This window comes from Pteropus medius, unplaced genomic scaffold (genome assembly GCF_902729225.1).
Source record: "Pteropus medius unplaced genomic scaffold, Ma_sr-lr_union100, whole genome shotgun sequence".
Taxonomy (NCBI): Eukaryota; Metazoa; Chordata; class Mammalia; order Chiroptera; family Pteropodidae; genus Pteropus; species Pteropus medius.
The window spans coordinates 4,616,041-4,626,135 of record NW_024351735.1 but is presented as its reverse complement, the minus strand read 5'-3'; positions in this window follow the sequence as shown (position 1 = coordinate 4,626,135).

The window sequence follows — 10,095 nt, the reverse complement described above, 5'->3', positions numbered from 1 at the left end:
TTGTGTTGGTGAAGTTTTCGTTTTCTCTGTGCGGTTGTAAACACACACATTTGAGTTCCATTCTTTGGCATGTATGTTAAATTTAGCCTCTCTGAGTCTTCCCTTTCTCCAACAGCTCCTTCCACACTGCTTAGCCCCACTCGTTCCCATCAGTAGCACCCGTTTCCATCTGTGCTCTGGTGGTGACACAATAGAGACCTTCACCTCACTTGACCAGTGTCTTAGTGTGCTATGACCCCGGGTCATAGGGGCAGTATCATGGACATCTAGTGTAAACCGTTGGATAGTCTTTAGCTTTGCCTCTGCCCCTGGGAATCTCTGTGGGGCCAGAGACAGGCAGCTTTGTTTTTCCAGGCCAAGAACGCTCCTTGGATGTTTTCCATAATAATTTTGACCTGAACTAAGTTGGGGCACGAGTTCATCCCATGACCCCATCTCACATCTTATTCAGGTGAGGCTTGAATTACGCACCTGCTTGTTTCCCAGACTAAGCCACTGCTATGCTTCCTTCACAGCAGCCCTGAAAAAACTAATAAGATAAAATCCCCTAACCTATCAGACACTACATAAGCCCTTATTAACAATGTACTCTTTCCCAAGTAAAATGCAAGTTCTCACAAAGGAGACTTCCCTTGCTTTACCCCAGGGCTTGGAAGTATATTACCCTTCAAACCCCAATACTGAACCTAAATCTCAAGGGGAAATGCTCTCAAGAGATAACTCAGCTGATTTGTGCTCTTAAACTGGTACAATCTCCAAATTAGATTGAGACTAATTGAATGAACACATCTCTGGGTGAAACTGAAATGTCATTTTAAAAAAAAAAATCCACAAGTGATTTACTGTGCAGGCAAGATGGAAACAGTCAAGTTGTGTGAGGATGATGAGCAACCAAAATTCAGCATCTTGGCACCCTCATTGTACAGGCAGGGGTTGTGATCAGGCAGGGACATGTGGAAGTGTGAACAAAGATTAGAGAACAAATTAGTGATTAGAAGTTCAGACCTTGGAGACAGACCCCATGGGTTCTCATTTCTACTGTCACAGCCCATGAGACCTTGTCACAGAACTTTCTGTGACTCAGTTTCCTAAATTCTAAGGTCAAAGTAGCTTAATTCCTTTATCTTAGAGTTATGAGTACTTATTTGTTGATACTGTATACATCAAATTATTATAGCTAGTAGGTACCTCGTGTTTGCAGATAAAGAATATTTTACAAATTAAATTGATACGGGTACACCACTCTTCATCTAACTTTTATATTTAAATATTTTCTAATCACTTTCTAAAAATCTGGTCATATTGTTATTACATTTAATCTGCTTAAGACAATATATAACTTACGCCAAGCTGTAGTTGATGTTAGCTGTGATCCTGAGGAGTCACACCCTCTTCCTAATGTGTCTCCAGGAGAGAAAGCAGGTCCTGCTGCCCACTGTGGGCCATTCCTGTCCTGGTGCTGGGACTCCCCAGGACATACACATTGCTTTCCCAGAGAAGCTCACGTGCCAATAGGATTTATCTCCACTGACGTATGTATGTAAGTATGTTGAGCAATTGTAGTCAGATCATTGGACTTCGGGGTGGATAAAGGATAGTTACATGACTACAAGGTGACAGAACCACACAACTAGCTTGATTTGAGCAGCACATTGACAACTTGCCTGTGAAGGGAAGTCCCTCACAGGATGACTCCTCCTAGAGGCAATAGTGTGGGGCCACCATTCAGAAGGAAAGTAGAGCAAGGGAACGTCTAGCGAAGGATGCTTCACTGTCCTGATGAATTCAGCCACAAAATGGGCATCTGAGTCAGAGAACTACAAAGAGCTAGCAGCAGCTTAGAGACGTATAGTCCTAGCAGATGGCAGGTGCTTTTTCACAGGGTATGCAGAGCAGGCAAGCTCTAAATGGTTAAAATAATGCTAATTCAAGCTATGTTTAAAACAATTCAGTGTGTAAAAGTTTGAGTTTTGTTCTGGTGGGCTTTTGAGCTAATATGCCTAGTCTGCTGGGAAGAAGTAAACACACAGGCCTCATACCTAATACAATCAGAAGCATGCCTGCAAAGTTGGAGGGAAATTATCCAGCCTTTTTTTTTTTTTTAAATATTCTGTATTCTAATTGCTTGATTCTATATTCTTGGTTCTAGTTTGCTGTCAGTAATTGTTCAGATAACTGAGATACCCTTCATGCTGAGCCTGTGTTGTGAGTTCTTGCCTCTGTGAAAATGAAATAGTAGGTATCATTTTCAAGGTACAGAGTGACCTGTGGTATCTCTAAAGGTTACACCTAATTTAGAATGTTATTTGAAATACAGCAACCCATTTTATACTCTGCTTTTATTTTTAAAATTCCCTCGTTTTCAAATAATAACAATTTTTTGAAGGTTTGGATGATTTGGAGGAGAAAGGAAGAATTAACCTAAAGAAGGTTAAAAATAAGAAGAGACAAATTGGAGTATATGTTTTTGTTTTCTTCCCATAGAATTTTTTAAATGTACTGTAAACATAAATGTAATAAAAAACATTTAGTTATTAATAATGATCATGGGCTATCACATTAAAACCCAGGAGTATGGGAATATCATATAAATTGAATCAAATAATATGTATCTTGTCTAGCTTCTTTCACTTAATGTTTTCAAGGTTCATCAGTGTACGAACATGTATCACTTCATACTTTTTAACAGCCAAATAATATTCCATTGTATGGACATAGCACATTTTGTTTATTCTTTCATTCATTTATGGACATTTGGGTTGTCTCCACTTTTTGGCTAAAAGTGCTGATAAGAACAATTATGTATATATTTTTGTACGAACGTGCACTTTTGGTTATGATCAGATCAGTAGAAATAGAATTGCTGAGTATATGATATCTCTATGTCTATCATTTTGAAGGACTGTCAAGCTGCTTTTCAAAATAGTGCACCATTTTACATTCCTACTTGCAATGTATGATAGTCCCAATTTTTCCACATCCTCTCAAACACTTACTATCTGTCTTTATTCTAGTTATCCTAGTGGCAGTGAAGTGGTACCACACTGCAGTTTTCATTTGCGTTTCCCTAATGACTAATGATTTTGAGCATCTTTTTGTGTTCTCATTGTTATATCTTTTTTGGAGAAGTAGCTATTCAAATTTTTGCCTGTTTTTAATTTGGATTATTATTTTCTTTAATTTTTGAGTTGTAAAAATTCTTTACATATTCTACATACTAGACTTTCTTCAGATATATGATTTACAGTTACTTCTTCCCATCATGTGGGCTGCCTTTCAGCTTTTTTGTTAGTGTCCAAATATTTTAATTTTGATAAAGTCTGATTTATTAATTTTTTCTTTGGTTTCATATGCTTTTGGAGCCATATCTGAGAAACCATTGCTTAATTCAAGGACACAAATATTTACATCTTTTTCTCCTAAGAGTTTTGGAATATTAGTTTTTATACTTAGGTATTTTATTCATTAAAATTTTTTTTTTGTATATGATGTTAGGTAGGGGTACAACTTCTCCCTTTTGCATGTGGATGCCCCATTGCTACAGTACCATTTGTTAAAAAGACATTATATTTCTCATTGAATGTTATTAAAACCCTTGTCAAACATAAACTGTAAATATGAGGATTTATTTCTAAACTCTCAATTTTATTTCTATTGATCTATAAGTCTATTCCTATGCCAGTACCACAGAGTCTTGATTAAGGTAGCTTTGTAGTAAGATCTGAAACTGGGAAGTGTGAGTACTCAATTTATTTTTTCTTTCAAGGTTGTTTTGTTTATTCCTTGCATTTCCATGTGAAATTTATGGTCAGCTTGTCAAGCTCTCCCATAATGCCACCTGGGATTTTGTTAAAAGACTGCATTGAATCCATAGATCAATTTGGAAGTATTGTTATCTTACTATTAAGTCTTTCAATTCATTTCACTTTTAGGTAGAAAATTTAGTTATTTCCTTTTCTTAGGACATCTTTCATTTTCCACATACAAATGGCCAACAGACATATGAAAAGATGCTCATCTTCACTAGCTATAGATAAATACAAATCAAAATCACAATGAGATACCACCTCACACCTGTAAGAATGGCTATATTAACAGGACAAGTAATAACAACTGTTGAAGAGTTTCTGAGGAAAAAGGAATCTTCATACACTGCTGGTGAGAATATAAATTAGTACAGTCACTGTGGAAAACAGTATGAAGCGTCCTCAAAAAATTAAGAACAGAATTACTACATGACCCAGCAATCCCTCTTCTGGATATCTATCTCTCAAAATGGAAAACATTTATCCTTAAAGATACATTCACCCCGATGTTCCTCGCAGTATTATTCATGGTAGCCAAGGCATGGAAACAACTGAAGCGTCCTTCAATGGATGATTGGATAAAGAAGATGTAGTACACATATACAATGGAATATTACTCAGTAATAAGAAAAGGTGAAATGCTGCCATTGTGACAACATGGATGGATCTTGAGATTATAATTCTAAGCAAAATAAGTCAGACATAAAAAGTTGAGAACCATATGATTTCGTTCATGTGGGATGTAAAACTGAAAGCAACAAATGAACAAAACAAACAAAACTCTAGACATAGACATCCATTCAGTGGTTAGCAGAGGGAAAGGTGGGAGGGGGGAGGTAGATAAGAGTAAAGGGGGTCAAATATATGGTGACAGAAGGAAATTTAACTTTGGGTGGACACCAAGCAATATACATATGACTTATGATTAATTGTACACTTGAAATCTATATAACTTTTTTAACGAGTTACACCCCAATAAACATAATTAAAAATTTTTTTCAACTAAAAAATGTTTTGTAGTTTTTAGTGTACAATTTAATATTTATGTTAAATATATTCTGAAGTATTTCTTTCTTTTTGGTACTAATGTAAATGCAATTGTTTAATTAGTCACTCTCCAGGATCCAATCCTGAATTACACATTGCTTTTAGTTGTCATCTTTTGCTGGTTCCTGTATCCTAGAACAGTTTTCAGTCATTGTTTTTCATGAAATTGCCATTTTTGTAGAGTATGAGCCAGCCTTTTACTGTAATCCCCCTAAATGATGTTTTCTTTCTGTTTTCTTGTGGTGAGATTTAATTTATATGGTAGTGTTCATTTTGTTTTATTTATTCTGGAACACTGCACAAGTCATGTTTCGTCTTTCTTAGAGATTTACATAAGGAGTGTTTACCGAATGAATGTCTCCACTGCTGATTTTTTCTACTTTGGCAATTTCAAATAATGATTTTTTTCCTACTATTCCTTCCACAATTTTTTAGTTGGTATAGTAATGGAAGGGACTGTGTTTCATTTCCCTCCACATAAAAAGGCATGAGCGCGTGTGTTTATGACTATGTTACTTTACTCACAGTGTGATTTCTTGTTTTTTATTACTCAATGTGTTAAAATTCATTGTCATTCTTCATTCTGAAGATAAATTTGTCCCAAATGCGGCCATGGGGGCTCCTTCAAACCACCTTTTGTTTCCTTTTCACCTATTCCCTTTTTTGGTGTGAGTACTTCCTTACTTTTTAGCAAAAGACAACTTAGGCTCACTTTGTACTTTCCCTCCCCCAGCACTAATCTTATATTTGCTTGCCTCAATCAACTCTTTCCTCATGGAAGCCTTGTCACTATTATTGAGGAATAAAATTTAGAAACCAAGATTTGTGTGATATTTGCCATCATGGCTGAGGTATCATGGCTTCTAGGCTCTTTCAGTGCACATGGTTAGGAAGGAAACACACATACCTATACATACACACATGTGTGCACACCCATACACAAAACAACACACATTATGAATTCATGCTAATAAACCTAATTTCTAATTCTAATACAGTACCCTGAGACCTATTTTCTTCCTTAAGTATTTTTATCTCCGTTTTCCACTACCCGGTAACCTAGGCTGAAAAACCTAAATATGTTCAATCATGTACTCAGTCATACAGTACCCTTCTAAAATTGCTACATCCACTCTATTGGGGGAAAAAAATCAAGTAGCTGTAAGAATAATTTGTAGGTATTTTTGTACTTCACTTGAGATTATACAATAAAAACACTGGGTTCAAAATTTACTTGAATTTTTCTTGGTTTATTTTGTGGGATTATGGTAGTAACCTAATATAAAATTCAGCTCATTTTTTTTCTTTTTTCTTTTTTTCTTTTTTGCCCTTCCTTGTTGATAAAATTGCATTTTTGAGTACATAAGAAGTTCCAAGACCAAAACTATACAGACAGGTATTCTCAGAAGTGTCACTCCTCCTTATACTACTTCTTCAGTATTCCCTTCTACCCTATCCTATATGTTACTTTTTCTATTAGTTACTGGTTATCTTTTGTTTTTTCAAGGCCAGCAGTAGACTGTCTCTGGGTCACATCTCTCTGACATCCTCTGTTTCTGACTTGCAGTACCTTTTTGAAAGGTATCACCTGATTGGGTTATGCTCATTCAGGAAAAACTCCCTTGTAATATTTCATAATCAATGATTAGGGATCTTAATGACATTTGCAAAACACCTTTACCATTTCCATATAATGTAACCTAATTAGGAGAATGATATTCTGTCACATTCGAAGGCCAGAACAGAAATAAAGGGAGATTATACAGGGCTTAACCACAGGGGAAGAATCTTGGGGGGAAAATTTAGAATACTGTTGAGCAAAATTATGTCAGTTCCTTTCCAACTCAGAGTCTGAGGCTCTAATTTATATAGAAGAACTGCTTGGGATTTAACAGAAAGCAGAGAGAGAAGGCGATTTAGACTCAACTCAGACTCTCTGTACTTGTCCCAACCCTTCATCTCAGACTCCTAGGTCCCCTTAGTGTACACTGTCTTCCCCGATCCTTTAACCCATATTAGCCTTCCCTAACTGGACCTTTTTCCCAAGGTCTGTGCATATTCTGGATCACCAGTACCTGTCCCAAAGCCCTGCTCTTTCCTTGCTCATGTCACTTCCAGCGGCTTAGCCTCTCCATGACCCTGAGCCTACTTCAGATGCCCCCTTCTGCACCCTTGTTAACTGACTTGCCTCCTTATGCCTCTTGTCAACTCCTAAGGTCACCAAATGCTTCCTTCAATCTATCCCTTCTCTAGCAATGTCTTGTTCCTCAGATGCCAGCCATGTACCTAGGCACAGCTGCCCCATCACCCACTTGTACTCCCTTCTCCCTCTGCTAGTTTTTTTTTTACTTCAACTTGGTCTCCTGGTCTCTCATTCCTTCTCTCTCTTCCCCTGTGACCTGTTCAAGACAGGAATGATTGTGGGAGTGAAGACAGAAAAATGTGGACAGGCTTGACATTCTGAAAAGAGGAATATTATTTTAATACTGAACTTTATTCAAACTATATGTTTATTCTTCCATGTTTGTGTTAATATTTACTATGTATATACCTTTGAAAATATGGACATAATAGTTAAATTATACTATTTTATATTTATAATTCTTCAGTTTATTTAGGTTATTTTGATTGATTCAGGTCTCTAAAATTATTTTTAAAGATGCACAAAAATATACATATACATTGAACAACATATTAGATATTTTGAGGAACAACTTTTACTGTATATATAATTACAAGTACTAATCTACTAAAAATTTTTAATCTAATTTTTATTACTTCTTAAAAATTCTCCATTAAACATTCCTGCCTAAGAAATCTTTTGCTGGATTACAGCACAAATCTACATGTTCATCTTACATTGTTTATAATAAGTCATTTGACAAAATTCTGAATACTTCTTGGATGAAGTGTGGGTTAAAAGATTCTCAATAGAATTTTTTTTTTTTTGCAGTTTCTTCTGTAGAGTTTGCTCATGTTGTTTAAAAGATAAATGATAAATGAAGGCACACAGTGAAGTCATATTGATTATATACATATAATTTCTACCTTGTGTGAATGCTCTGGTGTATATGTTAGAACTGAGTATGGAGACAGTTCTTTATGTTTACAATGTGTGTTACTTCACATCAACTAAGGTCAAAGACTCATTGAAGATTTCCATTCCATGTGATTATTTTCTTTAAGTAAAGGGTAAGACATATGCCTGGAATTTTGGCCATATCCATTTCATATACAGCTGGCCCTTGAGCAACATGAGTTTGAAATGCATGAGTCCACTTTTTATGTGAATTTTTTTTTTCAATAAATATGCCTAGGTTTTGCATCTGTGGATTCAAGCAAACAAACAAACAAACAAAAAAACACTTTTTGATCTAAATTTAGGAATCTGTGGATGCAGAAGGCCAACTGGATGCATTGTTCTACACCATCTTATATAAGAGACTTAAGCATCCTTGGATTTTGGTGTTCACAGGGGAAACCAAACCCCCTGCAGTCACTGAGGGATGCCCAAATTTTGGGGAGTCAAAAGTTATACACAGATTTTTAAATGTGTGAGGTGTTGACACCCCTAACTCCTGCATTGTTCAAGTGTAAACTGTATAGGTTTCCTCTTTCATGTAAATTCTTTAATGATAAGGCCAGAGTTTTGACGAAAGGATTTCTATGGTTTCTCTTCAGTGTGAATTCTCTTATGTTGATTAAAGAATAAAGGATAACAGAAAGCTTTCCCATATTCTTTAAATTTAAACGGTTTCTCTCCTGTGTAAGTTCTTTGGTGTGAATGTAAGTAAGTTAGTGCTTTGGCTGAAGTGTTTCCCACATTTATTACATTTATAGGGTTTCTCTCCAGTGTGAGTTCTTTGGTGTGTATAAAGCCGAGTGCTTCAACTGAACTCTTTCCTACATTTATTACATTTATAAAGTTTCTCTCTCATGTGAATTCTTTGGTGTGAGTAAAATTAGTCCTTTGGCTGAAGAATTTTCCACACTCATTACATTTATAGGGTTTTGCTCCAGTATGTGTCCTTTTTGTGTATAGAAAGCTGAGTGTGATGGTAGAACTCTTTCCCATATTCATTACACTTATAGGGTTTTTTTTCCTCATGTGATTTAACAAATGTTGAGTCACTGTGGATTAGTATGTGAAAACTTTCCCATACTCATTATATTCACAGGCATCCTCTCCAGTATAAGGTCTCTGCTATTTGTAGATGAGAGGTTCTTAAGGAATTTCTCAAATATTGCACATTCATTATTTCTTTTCTTTACACATGTCTTCTAGTTTGACCATGTAGTGAATATCTCCTGTTAAAATATTCTCTGTGTTATTTACATGTGCAATGTGTGCTATTTTCTACAATGCAAAGAGATGTCTTCTTTTATAACATCTCAACTGCAGAGCTATCAGATTTACTTTTAAAATGGCATTACTTTCAAAGATCAGGTATATGAGCCATGTTTATGTAACTGTCTTTTAATAAGAATTTAGGTATGGTTTTGAACACACATTAGTTTTTTCCCTAAATTCAAATTACCCAAAACTTTCTCCTTGGGCAGAATTTATGCCTAACTCAATAACAGTCATGTATTGCCTTATAAAATCTTTCAGTCTCATATCTTTAATGTAGAGGAAAGTGTTCGTACCCCTTCTTGAAACCATTGACATGCAATTAGATGGGTCCTTTCTTCATATATCTTGCATGGATATTATTTCTTATAAGGCCACTTTTTCTGTCTAAAATATGTAAAATAAAATAAATTGCTAGTGTGGTTTTAGAGGAAGAAAATGTTGAACTCATGCAAGGCCTGTGTGACTGCTTTAAATACTCTTACACAGAGTAAAAATGTGAAAAGGAAAAATACATCAGTGAGTTGAAATGCATTTCAGAAAATTAAAAATTAGTAAGTATTTTTGGGATTGAAATAAGAGAAAAAATAAAATCAAGAATGGATGATGGTAAGGTCAAGAGAAAGAAAATTCTCAAAGGGAAGGACACAAGACCAAGGACATTATGCAAAACTCTATTTCCAAGAGGAGATGAACATCCCTTTTCTGAGACCAAAAGAAAATTCAAAAGAGGACACAGGCCCCAGTGGCCACTAGCATTTTTCTGAAAACATAATTTACTCAAGCAAATCTGCAGTTGCCATTTCCGAGGTCCTGCTCTCCTAGTTTCAGGATCTTCTTGGTACTGAGCCCACATGGGCCTGGAACTCATCTGGACTCAGGCTTTCAGGA